Here is an 8,167-nt window from a genome sequence, read left to right on the forward strand (position 1 = left end):
AAAGTTTTTCAATCCGAGCTACGGTTTATTTATTATGATTTTTCCAAGTTTTAGCAATATTCCGAAATCATTATTAATTCGAAATTAAATAGCTAAATGGTAGGTGCACCCAGCTCTGCATACACAGAAGTGTACCAGAGGCTGACAGGTGGGCCAGGGGTCCTAGTTGACCAGTCAACGTTTGACTGGTCAACAAGGGGTGGGGCCCCCTGTCATTGGCTGTTACATTAACTAACTAGTTAATTTAGCCTAACTAGGTTATTAGGGTAATAGATTTTAATTAGTTTATTTAAACCTAATTAATTAAGTTAATTAATTTAATTAACTAACTGATTAATTAATAATTTTAATTACTTATTATCATTTTTTTATTCTTTTTTTTATAAAATCATTCTGGGGGGGTTGGGCCCCGACTGTCATTGGCCCTAGGGGCCTAAGTGGGCGCAAGGGCTTGCGGGCGTGCGGGCTAACAGGCGCAGGGGCGCCTGGCGCGAGGCGAGCCCAGAGGCTGCTCGGGCGAGGCCATGGACCGCCGGCGCCCACGACGCCAGCCAGGAGAGGCGACGGAGGGCCGCGGGTGGCGCGGTGGTGGAGGTAGTGGCGGGGCTGACCGGAGCAGCTCACAGGGAGGGAAGGTGAGGCGAGGCACGCGGCGGGAGTGCGAGTGCACGTGCGCACGACGGCTATGGCCGCGGTCGTCGAGCGGGAACCCAGGGGAAGGAGGAGGAGAGGTGCTCGCGGGGGCCGCATAGGGTCCAGGGCAACGGGGGGCGAGGAGGAGGACGAAGACGATGCGGCGGAGGGGAAGCAGGCCGGCGGGGAGGTCCGGCGAAGGCGCTCCGGGACGTCGGCGTCGGGGTGGTGGGGCGATGGCGCGTGACGGGTCGGGGGCATTGGTTGCCCCCGATCCAGATCCACTCAGGGCGGGGCCGGCGGGACCCTGCCGACGAGGTCCGGTGGCCGGACGGGCCGGCAGGCGCGAGGATGAAGCAGAGGTGCGGAGGAAGAGTGAGGAAGTCCTGGACTAGGGGGTGTCCGGACAGCCGGACTATCATCGTCCGCCGGACTCCAAGACTATGAAGATACAAGATTGAAGACTTCGTCCCGTGTCCGGATGGGACTTTCCTTGGCGTGGAAGGCAAGCTTGGCGATACGGATATGTAGATCTCCTACCATTGTAACCGACTCTATGTAACCCTAGCCCTCCCCGGTGTCTATATAAACCGGAGGGCTTTAGTCCGTAGGACACAACATCCATTACAACAATCATACCATAGGCTAGCTTCTAGGGTTTTAGCCTCCTTGATCTCGTGGTAGATCCACTTTTGTAATACACATCATCAATATTAATCAAGCAGGACGTAGGGTTTTACCTCCATCAAGAGGGCCGGAACCTGGGTAAAACATCGTGTCCCTCGCCTCCTGTTACCATCCGCCTAGACGCACAGTTCGGGACCCCCTACCCGAGATCCGCCGGTTTTGACACCGACATTGGTGCTTTCATTGAGAGTTCCTCTGTGTCGTCACCGATAGGCTTGATGGCTTCTTCAATCAACAACAACGCTGTCCAGGGTGAGACTTTTCTCCCCGGACAGATCTTCGTGTTCGGCGGCTTCGCACTGCGGGCCCATTCAATTGGCCATCTGGATCAGATCGAAAGCTACGCCCCTGGCCGTCAGGTCGGATTTGGAAGCCTAAACTTCACGGCAGATATCCGCGAAGACTTGATCTTCGATGGATCCGAGCCACAGCCGAGTGTGCCGCACTGTCCTGATGGGCATGATCTAACTCTGCCGCCGAACAGTACCTTGGAGGCCGCACACGAATCCGCTCCGACCTATAGTACGGAGCCGATTGCACAGATCGAGGTCGGGTGGTTGGACACCGCCTCGGGGGCTGCGACGTCCACGGCGATGGAGCCGGACACTGACCCCGTCCCTTATAAAGCTTGTGACTCCGAGGTGCCGGACTCCCTGCCGGACTCCGAACCTCCTGCGCCCTTGCCAGTCGAATCCGACTGGGCGCCGATCATGGAGTTCACCGCCGCGGACATCTTCCAACGCTCGCCCTTCGGCGACATCCTAAATTCGCTAAAGCATCTCTCGCTATCCGGAGAGCCCTGGCCGGATTACGGCCAGGATGGTTGGGATGTGGACGACGAAGAAATTCAAAGCCCACCCACCACCCACTTTGTAGCCACTGTCGACGATCTAACCGACATGCTAGACTACGACTCCGAAGACTTCGACGGTATGGACGACGATGCTGGAGACGAACAAGAACCAGCGCCTACAGGGCACTGGAAGACCACCTCAACATATGACGTATATATGGTGGATACCCCAAAAGGAAGAGATAACTAGGAACAACGGGGCGCGGCAAAGGATAATCCCACCGATAAACATCCAAAGCAGCGACGCAAGCGCCGCCCTAAACCCCGCCCCGGTAAAAACAGCTTTCCTAATGACCCAGCAATAGAGCGGGGCAAACCAGTGGACGACGAACATGCAACCAAGCAACCGTCCGAACAGGACGAATCAGATAATCAATCCATCCCCGGCGAAACCAATAGTCCGGACGACCTCACACCGGACACACCACCGGAGCATAAGAACCTTCATGAAAGACTCGTCGCCACCGCAAGAAGCTTGAAGAAGGAAAAACGGAAGCTCAAAATAGCGGAAGACATACTCAGAATGAGCTGGAGCAAAGTACTCAAGGCCGCAGACAAATATGGCAATGGCCATCAATCAAAGAGCTACCCGAAGCGCAAGCTGCTGCCAGAATTTGACGAGGAAGCGATAGAGCCACCACAGTAAAAAATTAAAGAAGCCGCTTGGCCGGATAGACGACCAGTTGACAGGCCAAAAACGACAAACGGCGCCGCACTCAAGCCGACTCATGATCCTAGGAAAACAGATGGCCCAGCCAGGTCCATTTACGGGCCAAAAAAGAGGGCCCCAGGAAGCATCACAACACGCCAAGTGTTCGAAGACAGCGGCACACCCAAATACAGGGGTGCCGCACACCCACTATGTTTCACCGATGAGGTGCTGGATCATGAATTTCCAGCAGGGTTCAAACCCATAAACATAGAGGCATATGACGGAACAACAGACCCTGGAGTCTGGATAGAGGATTACATACTACACATACACATGGCTAGAGGAGATGATCTCCACGCCATAAAATATCTACCCCTCAAGCTCAAAAGGCCAGCTCGACATTGGCTCAAAAGCCTCCCAGAAAACACTGTTGGAAGTTGGGAAGAGCTCGAGGACGCGTTTAGAGCAAATTTTCAAGGGACTTATGTCCGCCCTCCGGACGCAGACGATCTAAGTCATATAACTCAACAGCCCGGAGAGTCAGCGCGCAAATTCTGGAACAGGTTCCTTACCAAAAAGAAGCAAATAGTCGATTGTCCGGACGCGGAAGCCTTAGCAGCCTTTAAACACAACGTCCATGATGAATGGCTCGCCAGACACCTCGGCCAAGAGAAGCCGAGGACAATGGCCGCGCTAACAAACCTCATGACCCACTTTTGTGCGGGGGAGGACAGCTGGCTAGCAAGATGCAGCACCAGCGACCCGAGTACATCCGAGATCAGAGATGGAAACGGCAAATCACGGCGCAGAAAGGATCAGCGCCGGAATAAAGAAAAAAGCCCAAAGAATACGACGGTCAACGCCGGATTCAAAGGCTCGCGGCCAAGCAACAAAACACTGCCTCTTAAGGACAACAGTGATGAGCTATCCAACTTAAACAAAATTTTGGATCGGATATGTCAAATCCACAGTACCCCCGGAAGGCCTACAAACCACACCCACCGAGATTGCTGGGTTTTCAAACAGTCCGGCCGACTCAACGCTGAACACAAGGGGATCGACGCATCAAGCGAGGATGTTGATAAACCCCACCAGCAGAGCACCGGAAAACAAAAGACTTTCCCACAAGAAGTCAAGACAGTAAACTCACTTCATGTGATATTACGGAAAAACAATGCGGCACCCGTTAAAATAAGTGCCGCACGGTCCACCCCAGCGGAACCCCGAAGTTGGAAGTCGAAACCAGTCACTTTCGACCACCTGGATTATTCCAGAAGCATTCGGAACGCAGGATGGACTGCTCTGATATTGGATCCTATAATCGATGGACTACAATTTACACAAGTTCTGATGGACGGCGGCAGCGATTTAAACCTGCTATATCCGAACACAATCCGCAAGTTGGGGATAGACCTTACTAAAATTCGACATAGCCGCACTTCCTTTAAAGGAGTGACGCCAGGCCCTTACGCCAAGTGCACAGGCTCCTTATTACTAGAAGTTGTGTTTGGGTCACCGGACAACTTCCGACGCGAAAAGCTAATCTTCCAGGTCGCCCCATTCAAAAGTAGCCATCAAGCACTATTGGGGCGTGAATCTTTTGTCCGCTTTAACGCAATACCACATTATGCGTCTCTTACACTCAAAATGCCCGGTCCACGAGGCATCATTTCATTAAGAGGGTCATTAAAAGACCCCGGACACGGCTAGACGAGTCCGGCATAAATAAGCTAGGGGCTCCCTAGCCGCACACCCCTTCACAGGGGGCTGCGCATATAAGCAACAATGGGCTAATATAGGCTCAGCTTTATTAATTTATTAATATTTTAATCTTTATGCACTTTTCGCACGATTTCTTTCTAAGTTCCTCTCTTTTTACAGATGAACACCATGCACACCCGTCCAGGATAACGGCACAACGGAGACACAGGTGCAGACGTGCAGTAGGGACCCGTTGCTAGGATTCTTTTCAGATTAAGACCCTGCGTAAACCTTTTTTACTGTCTCTTGTTGCTATAATCCCCTGGTTTTTCATGATAACCAGAGAGGATACTAACGTTTTGGCATCGGCCACGTCAGAGGACCTCGCCCGTACCTGGACACAAGGGGCTTAGGGCATTGTTTCGCCCGTTATTATAAAAGACCGAACACCTTAGGGAGTGTTCGGCGTCTCGAGTTAGGCCTTATATGCATCAGCTCCGAATCATGTCTTTGGTCAAATGTTGGGTTTGCCCGGCTCCTGTGTTTTAGTGCCTTACGTTCCGTATCATCGGCTAACACGGCACCAGGAGAACTACTGCGATTGTGCCCCAGTTCGGCTGGGCAAGCACCTCAGTAGAGAAAGTCGAAAACTGACTGTCATGATACAGCGAGAGTGTCGGGGGAAACTGATCCACGAACACCTATGGGGACCGGCGGACCGGGCCCCTTTCGGTTCGGTGGGGGGCGGAGGTCGCGCAAAGAGCGGATCGAGGCAGTGCACACGAGCAGTTTACCCAGCTTCGGGCCGCACGGATGCGTAAAACCCTACTGCTGCTTGTTTGTGTATTGAATTCTTGCTCAGGAGCGATGGACGCTACCAGACCGAGCGTGAGAGGGTTCCTAATGTTTTGAATGAGCCGAACCCCTTCTACGTTGCGCATGGGCCTCCTTTTATACTCTCAAGGGGTCACCGACAGGTGGCAACGTAGACTAGAAGGGTAAAAATGGAAAAGAATGCGGTAGGTGCAGCTACCGCTACTGTGGACACAGTGCACCCTACCTAACTCTGACGGTAGGGGACAAGGTCATTGAATGCCTGTCTAAGTTGCCTAAACAGTGCAAAAAGTGACCGTTAGGAGCGCCACCGTTTCCCACGATGGCCTTCTCTTCATCTCCGCTTGCCACCGCGTACCCCTGGCTACACAGGCTCCCGCCACGCGCCCCTGAGAAAGCCTCATGGCGACACCGGGTGGGTGCGCTGGAGCGCGGATACAGAGTGGCAGCTGGCCCCCGGCAAGTACCTTGTCGGGGTCGTCGTCTTGTCGCGTCCGGAAGCTTGTCGCTCGCCGGACCTTGCCAGGACGTGCGGTGCATCGCGGCAAGTTTCTTGAGGTGCCGTGGTTGGCCTTCCCGACAAGCTCCTCTTGCCGGGGCCTTGTCTCTTCCCGGCAAGCTCCTCTTGCCGGGGCCTTGCCTCTTCATCTTAAATACTTTGTTCTTGAATGGCTCCAAAGGAACCCACGGAGGACCCTGGCGGTCGTCCGGCGAGCCTTGCCGCGGGGTGCTGCAACTGCCCGTGCACAAGTTCGGGATACTAGGGTACCCCTACTCTAGTACACCGACAAGAGCCCCCGGGCCTGGGCCACACACGGTGCCGAGCGCTGTTGGGCCAGGCCCAAAACAGGGCACGGGCACGCGCGGGCCTGGGTCATGCCGAATCTAACTCCGTATCCACCGCGCCCCCCGTAACGGCACGCGTCAATCGCGGCGTCGTGGGAGAGATCGTGGGTGGCTCTTTATTCGGAGAGGGTGCAACGTTCGCCCCTTCCTTCTTATAAGCAGGGGAAACAGGGGTATCTCCCCCACCTTCGCCATTCGCTGCTGCAATCTCAGAAATCTCCGCCGCCCTCCTCCGCTTCCGAAGTCGAAAGAGAGCCGCACTCCGCCCCCGTCGCTGCCGCCACCACCGGCGCCGTCGATCTCCCCCACCGCCTCCGCCATGGCTCCGAAGCCCAGAAAGGGGAAGGCCACGAAGACTGCGGCAGCGAAAGCTGTGAAGTCAACCGAAGCGAAGCGGCTTGAGGCGCTGCGGAAGGAGCGGGCCACTTCCCCCCCCCCCCCCGAGCTCTCCGCAAAGGAGCTGAGGGAGTGGTACTATCTCTTCTGGTCGACGGAGACATGGGCGCATCCGCGCACGAAGGTACTCTCCGCCGTCGCCTCGCAAGCAGCTCCAGTTGCCGGGTATCCTTTCTTCGTCGTGTTCTTCTACTGCGGGCTCTGCCCGCCATTCTCTGATTTCTTTTGCGACATCATGAACACCTATGGACTCCACCTCCTTGACTTCACCCCCAACGCCGTTCTGACCATGGCAGTTTTCGCCCATCTATGCGAAAACTTTGTCGGAGTCTACCCCAACGTAGCTCTCTTCCGCCACTTCTTTATGCCTCGTGTCGAGAGAGGGGAACCTCTTGCCGGCGGGATCGCCTGGATCTCGCGGGCCGGCAAGAAGGAGACCTATCTGGAGGGGGAGCTCCGCAGCAAGTGGGACGAGTGGAGAGCAGATTGGTGCTGGGTTGTAGAAGAGAGCCCGCAGTCATTCACTGCCCTGCGCCAAGCCCCAGCAGTGCGTGGCAATGACTGGAGCGCTCTGTCCGTGGACGACGACAAACTGAAGATCGCCACCACCCGGATTTTGCGTCTCAGGCTTGCGGGGCTGACTGTAGGAGCTGTCGGCGCAGATTTCCTTCGCCGGCGCATCGCCCCTCTACAGGCGAGGGGGAGACCCGCCTGGGAATTTGGAGGCCCGGCAGATATCACGAGGTTGCACCCAGGCCTCAACTTTATATTCACTATCATAGAGTTGGACGGGATACTCAAGGAGATATTCAAGCACGACCCACAGCATCCCGAGTGGTTCAGGTTGCCGGCAGGCGTCGTTCCTCTGTGCAACAACTCCTCACGCGACCGCATCTGCGCCATGATGCCGTTGTGTGATTCGCATGGGATCGCTCCAACTTGGCAAGAGCCTGCCGGAGACGTTGTGCAGCAGTTCTTCGACAGCCTAGTGGAAGTAGCGGTCAATGCTGACGAAAAGAAGCTCCTCACCCACGACACCACCGATCAAGAGATGGAACGCATCGCCACCAGGGCGGAAGAGGCGGCGGCAGCCGTAGCCGCGGGTGCATTTGGGTTCACGGTGGAGGAAGCAGACGCGGCATGGGCGACGAGTCTTGCCGAGCGGGAGTGGCCCGAAGACGAAGAAGAGCTTGCCAAGCCCGACGCCGAGTTGAGCGAGCCCGCCGAGGGTGTTAGCGGCCTGCCATCTCCGAGGAGCTTGCCGGGAGCAGGGACCGGAGCGCAGCCCCCAGTGCAGCCAAGAAGGCGCCTCCGCAGGATCAGGGACGCAGCAGGGCGGCCAGCTGGTCAACAGCCACAGCGCCGCGCGACGCGCTCCGCCGCGGCAAGTACGGTTGTCGCGGGTGCGCCTCCCACCGAAGTGGCAACTGGGGCGGGGTCATCTCGTGCTGGCACCGCAGTCCCAGCCAAGCGGCCAAGGGATCCCACCCCTCCACCTCGTCGCGCCGGAGGTGGGCCGAACTTCGACCTCTCCGCGCTCAGCTCCGACGAGGAAGAGGAAGAAG

This window comes from Triticum aestivum, chromosome 6B (assembly GCF_018294505.1).
Source record: "Triticum aestivum cultivar Chinese Spring chromosome 6B, IWGSC CS RefSeq v2.1, whole genome shotgun sequence".
In the NCBI taxonomy this organism is placed as follows: Eukaryota; Viridiplantae; Streptophyta; class Magnoliopsida; order Poales; family Poaceae; genus Triticum; species Triticum aestivum.